Source organism: Nicotiana sylvestris, chromosome 7 (assembly GCF_000393655.2).
Source record: "Nicotiana sylvestris chromosome 7, ASM39365v2, whole genome shotgun sequence".
Lineage (NCBI taxonomy): Eukaryota > Viridiplantae > Streptophyta > Magnoliopsida > Solanales > Solanaceae > Nicotiana > Nicotiana sylvestris.
The window spans coordinates 34,930,864-34,945,932 of NC_091063.1; the positions used below are offsets into that span (position 1 = coordinate 34,930,864).

The window sequence follows — 15,069 nt, forward strand, 5'->3', positions numbered from 1 at the left end:
TCTATCATACCAAGCACATGGAGCTTGCTTTAGTCCATATAGTACCTTAGTGAGCTTGTATACATGGTAAGGAAACTTTGAATATACAAACCCAGGCGGCGTATACTTCTTCCTCATTAAATCCGTTCAAAAAGTCACTTTTGACATCCATATGAAACAACCTAAATCATTTAAATGATGTGTATTCTAGAAGAATTCGTATGGATTCCAAGCGAGCTACTAGAGCAAAGGTTTCATCATAGTCGACTCCTTCCTATTGTGAGTATCCCTGAACAACTAGTCTGGCTTTATTCCTTACGAACTTTCCATCCTTGTTCAATTTGGTTCTGAAGACCCACTTTGTTCTGATTACAGAAACATTTTCAGGTTTGGGTATCAGATTCCACACCTGATTTTTACCGAACTGATCTAACTCTTCCTGCATTGCTTGAACCCAACTTGAATCTTTTAGAGCTTCCTCTATCTTCTTTGGTTCAACCTAAGAGATTAATGCAATATTTGCTTTCTTTTTGAGAGCTCCTCTGGTTTTCATTCCTTCATTTGGATCCCCTATGATGAATTTTTAAGGATACTCAGGCTCGTTTCTCCATTCATTTGGACGCACTACATTAGTAGTCGACTCGATTGGATGATCTGGTACACTACTGCTGATTTCATTAGTTGACTCTATCGTAGCAGATATATCAGTCGACTCTTGAGATTTGTTTGTCTCCTGAATTTCCTGAGCTTGATCTTCATCACCTGCAGTAATTCCTTTCTCGACCAAGGGATTATTTTCATCGAATATAACATGTACAGATTCTTCCACACATAATGTGCATTTATTATAGACTATAAAAGATCTACTATTTAATGAGTAGCACAGAAAAATACCTTCATCACTTCTTGGATCGAATTTACCAAGGTTGTCCTTACCATTATTGTGAATAAAATACTTACTTCCGAAGGGATGAAAGTAACTGATATTGGGGCGTTTACCTTTCCATAAATCATAGGGAGTCTTCTTCTATGAGACATCGGTTGAGAATGTGACATGTTGTACATCTTCTGGCCAAAATTGATTTGGCAGTGGATGATCTAGTAACATGGTTCTTGCCATATCTTGGAGGGTTCTGTTCTTTCTTTCTACAACCCCATTCTGTTTTGGTGATTGTAGTATAGAGAAATTATGAGTGTATCCCTGATCATTACAGAAGTTTTCAAATGCTCTACTTTCAAATTCTCCTTCATGATCACTCTGAATTGTTGAGATCAGATATCCCTTTTCTCTTTCAACCTTTTTTCAGAAAACTTCAAAATTTCTTAATGCTTCATCCTTATGAGATAAGAAAATTACCCAAGTGAAACGTGAATAATCATCAACAATAACAAAGGCATACCTCTTTCCTCATATACTAGCAGTTTTAGTAGGCCCAAATAAATCCATATGAAGCAATTGAAAAGGTTTAGAAATAGATACAATATCTTTATTTTTGAAAGAGTTTCTGGTCTGCTTACCAATTTGACATGCATCACAGATATGAGTTCTAGAAAAATTTAGTTTGGGTAGGCCAACAACTAACTCATGTTTGGACAATTTTTCTATCAAATGCATGCTAGCATGACCAAGTTTTCTATGCCATAACCATGTATCATCAGACATAGATGTTAAGCAAATATGACCATATATCTTTTCATAACCATCAAGGATATAAACATTTCCATATCTTTTTCTAGGAAAGACTATTTTACCTGATTCGTCTTCAATAGCATAGCCTGTTTTCTTAAAATTTACCTCATATCCTAAGTCGCATAGTTGACTTATGCTTAGGAGGTTGTAGTTGAGTCCATCGACGAGATAAACTTCAGTGATGTCACAGTTGTTATTGAAGGGAATTGTTCTAGTACCAATTATTTTACCTTTTGAGTCATCCCCAAACTTAACGCTTCCTCCATCAATTTTTGTAACTTCTTTGAACAGGTTTTTGTCGCCTGTCATATGACTGGAACACGCACTGTCTAGATACCATTTTCCTTTGCAACTTATTCTGTGGTGTTCCTGCAAAACAAAGTGATTACTTTCTTTTAGGTACCCAAGCTTGTTTGGGTCGTAGAGGGTTAGTATTGCTAGATTCAGAATTGTTTTTTGGTTTCCAAACCCATCCTGAAATGTTTGCTTTACGAAAGTGACAAAAAGAATATTTGTGTCCATTTTTGTTACAGTAGTGACACGTAACTTCTGACCCACCTTTAGGTCTTTCATTAGTGTTAGTACTAGTGGACTTTGTTCTGGCTGGTCCTTTTCCAGTTGACTTGTAAGTCATCTGGTTTGACCTAACAGAACTGTGACCGGTGGATTTGCGCATGCCATTAAGTTGCATTTGCAATTCCTCAAACTCTTCTTGAAGTACTTCTTTTTGAATTTCACATACTTCATGTTTGAGTTTCCAGTCTTTAACCTCTTTATTTAGTCTCTTAAGCTCATTCATCATTTTTTGAGATTCTTTCAAAGTTAAATAAAGAATATCATGCAATTCATTGCATCTTTCACAGTCATAAGATCTTACCTCACTTGTTTCACCTCGTGCCATGAAACGGTTTTCATTTTCCTCACCTGAAGTGTCCTCATTTGTCCAGCATCCTGAGGACTTGTTCATTTTGTTTTCCAAAATCGTCATGAAGCAAAGATTTGCTATCTCTTCATGGTCCGAACTGTCCTCATCACTCCAGCTTCCAAAAGATTTGTTCTTGTTAAAGCCTCTAGAAATTTTTCTTTTTAGTTCTGGGCACTCAACTTGAATGTGTCCAAATCTTCCACACTCATAGCATTTTTCATCATTCTTGTCTTGTTCATTGTATTGCCTGGATCATCTTGGTGGAATTCTTCCTTTCTTTGTATTTCTGAATTTTCTCATTAAGCCATCCATGTTTCTCGATAGCATATCAATCTCTTCTTGTAGAGTTTCAGGATCATCATCAATTTTGTTTTTAGCTATTTCAGTTGAAGCCTTGAATTCAACTATTTTCTTTTTTTCTTCTTGACTAGTCTTTTTGAGATGCATCTTTTCAAAGGCTATAAGTTCTCCTCGTAGTTCATCATATGATAATTTGTTTAGATCCTGAGATTCCAGTATGACTACTTTGGTCTGCGAAGTGGTTGGCAGGCTTCTGAGAATTTTTCTAACTTGATCACCACTAGTATATGGCTTGCTAAATGCCTTTAGATCGATAATTATTTTGCTGAACCTGGCATACATCTATTTAATAGATTCTCCCTCTTTCATTGAGAAGAGTTAGTAATCATGAACCAACATGTTAATATGTGTTTCCTTTACTTTGTTGGTTCCTTCGTATGTAACCTCAAGCTTGTCCCACATTTCTTTGGTTGTGTCACAACTAGAGATTGTCTCATATTCTTCACCACTTATAGCATTGTGAAGTAGATTTCTCGCTTTATTGTTAACTTGTACCACTTCCATTTTCTCTTTTGTATATGAATCTATATCTTCAGGATCAGCAAGTGGTGGAGTAGCAGATGGTAAGGGATAGTTCCTCTTTTTGATGACTCTCCAAACTTTAACGTCATAAGCCTTGGCAAAGATCTCCATACACACTTTCCAATGAGAAAAATGTTGTCCATTGAAGTATGGTGGTCTAACTTGTAAAGTTCCTTCCTGAAAGAGAGCTCCTATAATAACTTGATTTGCCATGATCTTTTCTCACAAGCTATTAAGCAAAAAGTAGAATGTGAGCCTTGCTCTGATACTAATTGAAAGTACAAGAGGGGGGGTGAATCGCATATTCTTAAACTTAATCTCTATTAGTTGACTGGTTTGTCAATTAGTCGACTAGATGCAATAACCTAACAGTTATAATAGCAGAATATAAAACACAGAAAGTAAGTGCAAGAATTAAAGACACCGGAATTTTATACTGGTTCGGATTCAATGTGAATCCTAGTCTAGTCCCATTGGGTTGCAAGGGAGTTCTCTTTAGTAAATGCGTTTCTCCGAGTATAATGGAAATGACGTGATAGCTCAGTTCCTATAACACTCGTCTCTTTTGATACAATGTCTCACCAGTGTTGTACTCTCTTTTTTCTCTGACTTGTTACATAGTAGATCTTAGAAAACTACAATGTTTGTATGCAGTAGAACAAAGAGAGGATTTTTGGTTCGATCAAAGTATGATTGTCTAAGGCTTGATGCTGAGTATAAATACTTTGGTGAAGACCGTTTGCTGACGAGACTTGACAACCCAAGAGATTTGATCCTTGGAAAGAGATTGAATCTTTCCAAGAATAAGATTGCTTGTCGTTGCTCTTCCTTGATAAGAGAAAATTAACAGCTTTCCTTCTACAGTTATTAAAGATGAGGGTTTACTCCTTGATTGTTGGTCCTTCCGAAATTAGCCGCTCAACTACTCTTCTAACAGAATCTTCGATGTTTTTTGACTGCTTCAATCTTCCGAATTTGAATGTGTTGGCCTTGATTAATGCCTTAAGTTTAGGCTTGCTTGATTCTTTCCATCACAGCTGTCCGTAATCTTTGTTGACTGATTCGTAATCTTTGTTGATTGATTTCTTTCCTTAAGCATCTAAATTTGCTGACTGATTTGTAATCTTTGCTGATTAATTTCTTTCCTTAAGCATCCAGATTGATTTCAGCAATCTTGTAGTAGCTCCTTAATTCCTTGTTCTTCTGTAATTGATTTCACAGATATATTATTTGCATCATTAAAATTTGATCTAACAGGTATTTGGCCATAGCCGGAATGAGATGTCTTCATGCAAAACATTCTTTTGTTCATTTCCGCGTAAATATTGAAATGACCATAAATAGTTAAAAGATTGTTAATATTACTTTTGAGCTAACAGAGTGCTTTTGTTACTGTTTTCTCTGCAATTTCTTGTCTAACAGAACCTACTAGCAAGAAGATGACAGTCACACATAAGATCTCGATCAATGATGGCAACCTTGTTGTCCATGGAAAGACCATACTGAGGGTAGTGCCTGACAACATTATCTTGACTACTGGATTGGGTGTTGGGCTTGTTACGAGAACAATGTTGTTGCTATTGTTCGAGATGACCTTCTTTTTGCTTATGATGAAAATGTCATCAATTTGGTATCCCATAAGACGAGCTGGATAGTAGATTCTGGAGCTACCTCACATGTCACACCAAGAAAAGATTTTTTCTCATCTTATACTCATGTTGATTCTGGAGTGTTAAAGATGGGCAATGCCAGTGAAGTTAAGGTGTTTGGTGTTGGCACAGTTTGTTTGAAAACTAATAATGGTTCAACGTTAGTTCTTCAAGATGTCAAGCATGCTCCAGACTTCCCTTTCAATTTGATCTCCGCAGGAAGATTAGACGATGAAGGTTACCATAATGCCCTCTTTAATGGCCAATGGAAGCTCACCAAGGGCTCGTTAGTAGTAGCTCGAGGAGTAAAGTCTGGTCAATTAACACGAGGGTGAGCATGAAGATGCCCCAACTATCTACACTGTCTTCCTACGTCTACTTGAGGGACAGTTCCGTGCTGTTCTTCAAGGCAACGAGAAGAACGAAATGGAGATTTGCCTTGAGAGTGGTGAGTTTCCTTCTAGCCATTGGAAAATCCTTCAGTACCACAATGTCATTTCTCGTTTTAAGCAAAGTTTCTTCACCCATAATGAACAGTGCTGTGCAAAAAAATCCTTCAGGATAAGCTTGCAAGTCCTATTCCCCATTTCCTCAAAATGAGGTTATCATAACTTTTAGGGATGGACCTATGCTATAAATGTCAATGCTGACAGAGTTACTGGTAATCAGTAGATCATCAAAGTAATAGTATATAAGAAACAACCAATATGACCTTGTCTTTCGGTTTGATTTATTTTGCAGGAGATAATGCTGTTAAAACCAACCAAGGTCTTTATCTTGTCTACATGAATGCTGGGATCAATCCCTTTGAAGTCATTAACCAGGCTGTGAAGTAAGCTCTAAATTCCTGGGATCTTTCTGATTTAAATCACCAAATACTATAGTATATTTGCAGTGTGGAGTAATTGTGAATAATGTAATTGATACTCAACTAGCAAAAATGTAACTGCAATTCATTTGTAAATCCATATCTAGATTGTATAATAATGTGTTTTGCTCCTCTATCTTTTTCAACAGAGCTGTTGAGCAACACTTGCAAACTTTTCATCACAGAGAGAAGAAGAAGGTAAAGAGTTGCTTTCTTAGTTTTTTTACTGTGAAATCTTGGTTGGACCATTATCTGAAGGGGACCTGTTAATATCTTCAGTTGGTTTCATGCAGTTGCCATCAATTATTGATTGGTTCGGGTCGTGCACCTGGGATGCCTTTTACACTGATGTCACAGCAGAGGGGGTTGAGGATGGCCTTAGAAGGTAAAACTTGTTTAACTTATTATTTGGCCGTTTCTTAGTTTTTGTTTGTAAATGGCTTTTGGGTAACTAATCTATGTAATGCTTTTTACGTCAGCTTATCTGAGGGTGGTGTTCGTCCATGTTTCTTGATCATTGACGATGGCTGGCAACAGATTGGTAATGAAGCACCTAAGGATGCTAGTTGTGTAGTTCAAGAAGGAGCACAGTAAGATTTCTTGCTATGTATAATCATTATTTTACTGTTATTTGCGCATCTAGTAAATAAAGTTTCATTTATGATATCATCCCAGAAGGAGAGCCTTGGCGTAACTGGTAAAGTTGCTGCCACGTGACCAGGGGGTCACGTGTTCGAGCAGTAGAAACAGCCTCTTATAGAAATGCAGGGTAAGACTGCGTACGATAGACCCTTGTGGTCTGACCCTTCCCCGAACCCCACGCATAGCGGGAGCTTCGTGCACCGGGCTGCCCTTTTTTTGATATCATCCTGGTGCTACAGCTATTAGCAAGAAATAGACTCTTCTTACATATGCATCTGGGATGTTCGTTTGTAGGCTTGCAAACAGGCTAAAGGAATTAAAGAAAACAAGCCTCTGATGTCGACACCATTGCTCAGCTCGCTGGCCCTGGTTGGAATGGGGATTCTGTGGTCCATTCTTTTAGATCAGGTAAAGTAATTCCTTATCGTAGTTTTTCCCTTAACCACAAAAAAAAAAAAAGGGTGCTCTGATCTTGCAGAAGTATGACCGTGATATTGGATTACGATTTAACTTTCTCATAATTTAAACTAGAGGGGAAGTAGTTCGCCTACCGAAAGGTGCTTCGCTGCCTGTGACACTTAAAGTTCTTGAATATGAAGTATTCCACTTTTCTCTAGTCAAGGTAACTAATTAACATGCTGACCTTTTTGTTCTTAACTTAGCTTCTTGAACATATTTTATTAAACTATGAACAAAGAGAAGACCTTGCTAACTAAACATTTTTTTTGTGTGTAGGAAATTGTAATAAATATCTTTTTTGGTCCAATTGGGCTGCTAGATATGATCAACAGGATCAACAGTGGTGGTGCCATTGATCAGTACGAAGTGCATCTAGCTTCTGAGAAGAAACCCGAGCACCTTGATGGCGAAAGCCAGTCTCCGACTGCAACATTATTAATGTGGCCGCTTTGGCGTTTACATTTCACAGCGACCCCTGAAATGCTCGGTGGATGGTGCAAACACCGGCTTTGACTACAACAGTGAATCAGGATTGCTGACTCTGAATATCCCAGTTCCACTAGAAGAGTTGTATAGATGGAATGTAGAAATCCAAGTGTGAATAGCAGTTTCTTTGATCTGAGAAATATTTGTCAGAGAATCTATGCTTGTATCAAGGAGAAGTGCTGAAAGCTTTGTACTGCGGAGGAAGACTGATTTGAGGATTTAGATCAAGTCTTATTGAGTATTGAGTGGGTCTCCTCAGAGTAGAGTGAAGTGTCTCTGTAATAAAGCTGTACCAGACTTTTCTGGATTATGTTGAATATGAATCAAATTTTTTCGCCCTCTGTGTATATAGTCTTTGATCTGTCAATTCCTAATGAAATGAATCTTTTGCCATTGTCCTTCAAAGGTTATTCGAGATTTTCTCTCATCTCACATGTCCATCTTGCGTGTGCTTTCAACTGAACAATGTTTACCAAAAGTCTGTGCAAGAGAACCCGACTTCGACTAACCTGAAAAAATATATACTGTATAGCCTTTTATAGCAGGTAAAGCTGTGTTCATCGTGTAAAAAATTTATTACACTATCATTAGATATACATTAAATTCAATTAATATATGCATGCGCCCGCTAAACTATACTAGCCTAAATCATGCTTGCTGTACACGCTCCCTCCTTTTGTATTTTCATAAACGATCTAAGAACATCATTACTTCTCAATAGACAAATAACAGCATCATATTATTAAGCAGAACATTAATTAGCACAGTTTGAACTTAATCAGGAATGAATATATCAATAGCTAAGAAACATTAAATGGAAGTGGAAAAAACACTGATAAAATTAGAACATATAATCTGGACAAAGAATATTGTAAGAAACTTCAGTTGTGTCAATCTCAAAAACTCTTAACTCCACAAAGCAGCAGGACCAATATAAAAATCTTCAGAGAAAAGGGGGCATTGATCCTCCAAATATTGTGGAATATCAGGAACAAATGGGGGATTAAGTTTAAGTATTTCTGCTGCATAGGCATCCAATTCTTTATGGTAAGAAACAATATCATTATTGGGACCTTTTGCACTTTCACAAACAGATCTAGGCAGTTTCTTGATCCTTCTGCACTTGCACAAACAAATTATCAAAAAAGGCCAATTCTTCTTCAGTTAAGGACTCAAACGGTTCATTGGATGATGGCAATGCAGTATATGAAGGTGCCACAGCTGCTGAACATTCTGCTTCTTCAGTAGAGGTAAGAGGCAGTTGGATCAATGGAGCAGCATTTGATTCTTCTATGAGTAAACTAGCAAAGCTTATGCACTCGTTCCCATTCAAAAAATTGCTCAACTCAGAATCTTGGTTTTCTTGAAACTGAAACTGATCAACAGGGGAAGGAGCCCAAGAAATTATAGAAGCCTTTTCTTGATCTTGTGATAAACAAGAACTTGGGACATAATTAAGATGATTTTGATCTTTCAAATAACCTAGCATCAGACGCTCCTCGGACATGACATTGGCAGCAGAATTCTCCCCACTAATGGCCAAAGAGACATTCTGAGAACTTGCACGCAAATTAACGGTCTTCGTAATGCGACATAGAACATAGTCCTCGTGACGAATTTGACGACGCTGTCTTAAAACTTTCACTATGGTGTCGTTAAGACTATATTCTTTCATACTCCAAACAATTCTTGAATCCGAACAATGATCATTAATATCCTCAAAACGAAAACTTCTCTTGAAACCAATGACTGAACCTTTCTTGTCGAAAACAGGTTTACTCTTGTCGAGTACTTTCCATGAGCCGCCACCGCCAACAATTGACCTTCTGAAGTTCTTACCATGGGCTGATGTTTTCTTTAACTGAGTAAAGACATAATCAGTATTCGTCTCCAAGTGTTGGAATAATTCAGATGGCTTACTGTTACCGTACAATTCAACAAGACGAATAGGATGGCATCTCATAGGAATGCCACAAACAAACTTCAAAAGATGGCTCATTACATGTTCATCATCAAAAGACGGCTCCATTCTTCTTTCGCTTTCCATCATCTTCTGTTTAAACGAAAACAACGAAGAAGTTTTAATGCGAAAAGAACAGAAGAAGTAGTAATGCGAAGTTAGATACTAAAAGAGAGCGTATGAGGACTGTGGAAAGAGAGCAACACAATACGTTGTTACATATAGAGAGCGCGTAGAAATAATTACGAAACAAAGAAACCTTAAAAGTATTTCCTACTTCTATAAGGAAACAAATTAGGGAACTCATTGACCGAAGGTATTTCGGAGTAGTTTATAGTTTTGTCCTTGCGACACTAGAGTTATATTATACAACAATTACTCGATCACTATTATTCAAAAACTACAATATGGTACATTAAATATGAAAAATTCTCTATCTGTGAAAAAATTACGAGAAAAATGTATTGAAAAATTATATTGAAATTCACAGTAAATATAGTAGTAAATTACTTTGGGTCATCAATTTTTACACTAGCAGTGAACTGTCATGCAAAATATTTTTTTACACTAGCAGTAACCTCTGATAGCGGGTCTACTATATATAGCGGGTATATAGTAGTAATGACCTTTAGCTGCTTACATCATTATTTATCGGAGTAAAGATCAAGGTCTTATTCGCTTCTTGTCATTTACTCTCCAAAAAAGGTGGGGATTATCTGTATACGGTCAAAATTGAACTTGCCCTGGAACGTGACAGGTCAAGGTTCGACCCATGCTATATCATATCGTGGTGTAAAGATAGATCACCGAGCTCGAAACCCTAAGACCAATTTAGATCGAGGCCGACCAAAATCGACATTGACCAAGATTGAGATCGACCAAGATTGGGATCGACCAAGATCGAGACCAAATAAGCTGGAGATCGAGGGAAGCTTACTGAGTCAAATAATAGAAAAATGAAATATCCGCAATCGGGCGAGGATCACGGCGCGTATCCCGGCACATATCAAGAAGATGCCGATTAATTAGCTAATCATGGGATTTCTTACTATATTTAGAATTATATCAAGAGTAGGACTCTCGTACTATATAAAGGGGGTCTGATCATTTGTAAACATGATCATATTCACGCTACATAAAGCAATATACTATCTTTCTCTTAAGCTTTCATTATCTTGTTACTTTGTTTTTGTATCAACTGAATCTTCACTCGGTTCAAAGGTGATCGAATTCGAGGGCCAAGGCTATTTTATTCGTTTGGTTTGCATTTACTCTTTTACAGTCAATTTCAATATCAATTTGCGTTTTTCTCAGTTTGTGCCAAGTAAAATCATGCGTCCTTATAACTACAATATCAATTCAATTGTTATCCGTTTTAAGGGTAAACAGTTTGGCACCCATCGTGGGGCTAAGGATAATAGTAATTGTCTGGTACAAACTTTCGTAACACACACTATTTCACACTTGTTCTTTAAAGTATCTTTGATTACATGATTAAAAAATGCCAAACTCTCAGTTAGTACCTCAACACATTGACAATGATCTCAGCCACCACGGCGAAAATGAGAACATTGCACCAGGAAACGTTGTATCCCCTGCTAGATTCGTTATAATTCCGGCTGTAGATCCAATCGACGTCAGTTCACATGTTGCGATCAATGGAAATTTGGCCGTCGATCTAGAAAGCAACGTTCGCGGGGGTGCCCGATCAACTGCTCAGAGCACACATGGCTGTGAAGATAGCGGGATCAGCCTGCGGGTGATCTTCGAAATATTGCAGGCTCAACAGATAGCAATAGCCCAACTCCAAAATCAGAACCACACACCGAGCAGGGTCAAACTCAAGCCATCCCAGCAAGTTGTACACAGGTCGAATCGGCTTCGGGGAAATCGAATGAGAAGAAATCGGAGACCAATCCTGCTATCATAAAAATGCTCGAAGAATTGCTAAAGTGAATCGAGACAAGGGAAAAGAAGATCGAGGAAAATGATAAGAAGGTGGAAACCTATAACTCCAGGGTCGACCATATCCCCAGGGCTCCATCGATATTAAAAGGGCTAGATTCCAAATAGTTTGTACAAAAACCTTTTCCCCTAAGTGCGGCTCCGAAGGCAATCCCCAAGAAGTTCCGTATGCCCGAGATTCCTAAGTATAACGGGACGACTGATCCAAACGAACACATCACTTCCTACACGTGTGCTATCAAAGGAAATGACTTGGAAGATGACGAGATTGAATCTGTCATGTTGAAGAAATTCGGGGAGACTCTATCGAAGGGTGTTATGATATGGGATCATAATTTACCGCCTAATTCTATTCTCGTTTGCTATGCTTGCAGATTCTTTTGTAAAAGTACATGTCAGGGCCATCAAGGTTGCAACCAGGAAGTCGAACATTTTCAAGGTAAGGCAAAAGAACAACGAGATGTCAGAGAATTCGTGTCTCGATTCCAAATGGAACGGATGGATTTACCACCGGTCACCGACAATTGGGCTGTTCAAGCTTTCACTCAAAGTTCCATAGCTTCACAACAATTGAAACAGAATTTGATCGAATATCCAGCTGTCACTTTGGCCGATGTACACAATCGGTATCAGTCAAAGATCAGGGTCGAGGATGACCAACTATGGGCTCTTTCTTTATCCGTTTATCCTAACAGGCCCATAGATAGAATCAAGAGGGATATCGGCCGAGAACTAAGGTCAAATAGAGATTGATTTCAACCGTATAATGGAGACCAGAGGCAGCGGATCTAGGCAAAATTCTGCACCGAGTGAGAGGAGAAATGATCAAGGTCAAAGTTCATGAGGACTTAGTACTGAGGAAGGTCATGTTAAACACCTGATATCCAAACAAAGGGAAATTTGGACCGAACTTGGAAGGGTCGTACTAGATTCTTGAGATCACATTAATGATGGATGGAGAACAGCTACTGAACAATTGGGACGTAACTCACCTCAAACGATATTACTGCTGAGGTATGACCCCATTTCAATTTTTTCTATTTTTTGACTAACACTTGCAGGTTATCAACAAGGAGCAGCACGAAGCCTTTAGGTCTGAAAGCACGTGTTTTACTCTTTTTCCCTTGAACCATTTTTGTCCTAATTGGATTTTTCGGCAAGGTTTTTAACAAGGCAACAATGGATCGTACTAACTTAGAATCGAAGGCCAATCACGAATCAGTGTCAAAGACAGCATCAACAGTATCCGAGGTTCCTCTACAATCAACCTCGAATATTGGGGGGCATTGCCCTTAGATGCCAACTATGTTGCGAGGAAATTATTTCATAATAACGGGGTCTCGATAGGTGAGATTTGTAAGGGCCAAATGGTCAAATGAGTCGTGCCCACATAGGTTTCTCGAGCATTGGAACAAAACATGTACGCATGTGTAATCATTCTTCGCCAGAATAAAGAGAAGTATTTTTCCTTGCAATTATCTCATGTCTTAGAAAATGTTTTTCTATTTACAATTCCATACTTTCGATCTATTATGGAATCGAGCTCAAGGGCGAGCATAACCAGAGTTCGGATAATTACTCCCGCACTCGTGGACTTCCATTCGAAAAGTTAAACTCGAACATATTGAACTATTGAGCGTCGATGGCATAAGACCTTTTAGGCAACCCTCAAATTTTAAAGGCCACGGCCATACCCACTCGAAGACTGTTGTCTTAGGCAAGCCTGGATAACTCAGGGAAGCAAGCTCATTGGGCTACACCCGAACTAAAAGGCTATGGCTAGTTTAACACGGTACATAGATGTCCGAAATCCGCAACAAAAATAGGACTTCAAAAAAGAAAAAATGTTTCACAACCGGTTCTAAAGGCTACCCTCGGTAGAATCTTAAACTTAAGATATTTTCAAAGAAAACTTTGGTAACATCGAACCCCGATAATGTCTTAACCCAAAAGGCAATAAAGTCAAGGTTGTGTTTGAAATCTCGAACAAAACCTTGTTATTTCATGCTAAGGCATTCCAACCTTTGTAAGCACGAATGATAAAACAAAGGAAAAAGTTTGAGAGCCGAAAAGGGAAGAAAGCCTTATATTATATATATAAATGATCTCTTTACAAAGGCCAGATTGGCCAAATACAAAATTTACATCGGGCCAAAATGACCTCAAAAAAGACACAAAAGAAAGAAAAAATATAAAGGCCTAAGGGATACTTTTACTTCGAGTTCGAGAAATCATTCTCACTCGACTACAAAGCCCAAGGGCTACCTTATCTCGAGTTCGAGCAAGTCCTCACTCGACTTTAAAGCCTAAGGGCTACTCTTACTTTGAGTTCGAGCAAATCCTCACTCGACTATAAAGCATAAGGGCCACCCTGACTCGAGTTTGGGCAACCATTCTCACTCGGGGACTATCTATCGAGCCCAAGGGCTACTATTACTTTGAGTTCGAGCAAGCCCTCACTCAACTTTAAAGCCTAAAGGCGACTCTTACTTCGAGTTCGAGCAAATCCTCACTCGACTATAAAGCCTAAGGGCCACCCTAACACAAGTTCGAGCAACTATTATCACCCAGGGACTATCTATCGAGCCTAGGGGCTACCATTACTTCGAGTTCGAACAAATCCTCACTCGACTATAAAGCCTAAGGGCTACCCTATCTCGAGTTCGAGCAACCATTCTCACTCGGGAACTATCTATCAAACCCAAAGGCTGCCTCGATTCAAGATCGAATTATTACCCCCAATCTGGGACTATATATTAAGCCTAAGGGCTACCCTAATTCGAGTTCCAACATTAACTCAGGGATTACCAATCAGAAACGGTCGAGGGCAGTACTTACTATCGGTCCTTACCATCTCAACCTTGGACCTTTGAATACAACTTCATAATTTAATGCTACGTCGCTTTGACCCCTGTATAAATTAACAAAAAGACAACAGATTCAGAAGCCATGGAAGGGAAAAAGTTTTATATATTCATCAAAACCTTTGTACAAGGGAAACATGGACCGATGGAAGTTCTTTACAAAGGCCAAAGTGGCCTCGACAGAAATACAAAAACTATTTAAAAGCCTAAGAGGCCTGGTCATCTCCGGGAGTGGCGTCTCCGCCCTCGAGGTCTTCTCCACTTTCGAATTCGCTCAAGCTTTCAGATTCATCATCATCATCGGGATAAGCTAATTTCCTAGATTCAGCTTTGAGATCCTTAGCGTTCTCATTCTCGGTTGTAAGGTCAAAGCCCCGAGCATGGATCTCCTCAAGGGTCTCCCTTCGAGATTGACATTTGGCGTACTCGGCGACCCCCTCTTCTCAAACCTGAGCGGCCTTGACAACCTCATTTCCTCGAACCTGACCAGCTTCAGCATCAGCCCGATAAATATCCACCACTTCATCAGCATTAGCCTTTGTTGCCTTAACCTCCGATTTTGTCTCTTCAAGCTCCGTGACCAGGTTCTCCCGAACAGAAGCTGCTGAACTTAACCGGGACTGGAGCTCCTCGATTTTCTTGGCCTGCACCAAGGTTTTCTCTTTCTTACTTCGGAGCTAGATTTCAATCGAGGCCAGTT

At 38.8% G+C, this 15,069-nt stretch overlaps 1 pseudogene; it reads left to right on the forward strand.

Moving 5' to 3' along the window:
* Window positions 1-4,116: 4,116 nt before the first annotated feature.
* LOC104224760 (probable galactinol--sucrose galactosyltransferase 2) lies at window positions 4,117-7,695 on the forward strand (annotated as a pseudogene).
* The last annotated feature ends 7,374 nt before the right edge of the window (window positions 7,696-15,069 follow it).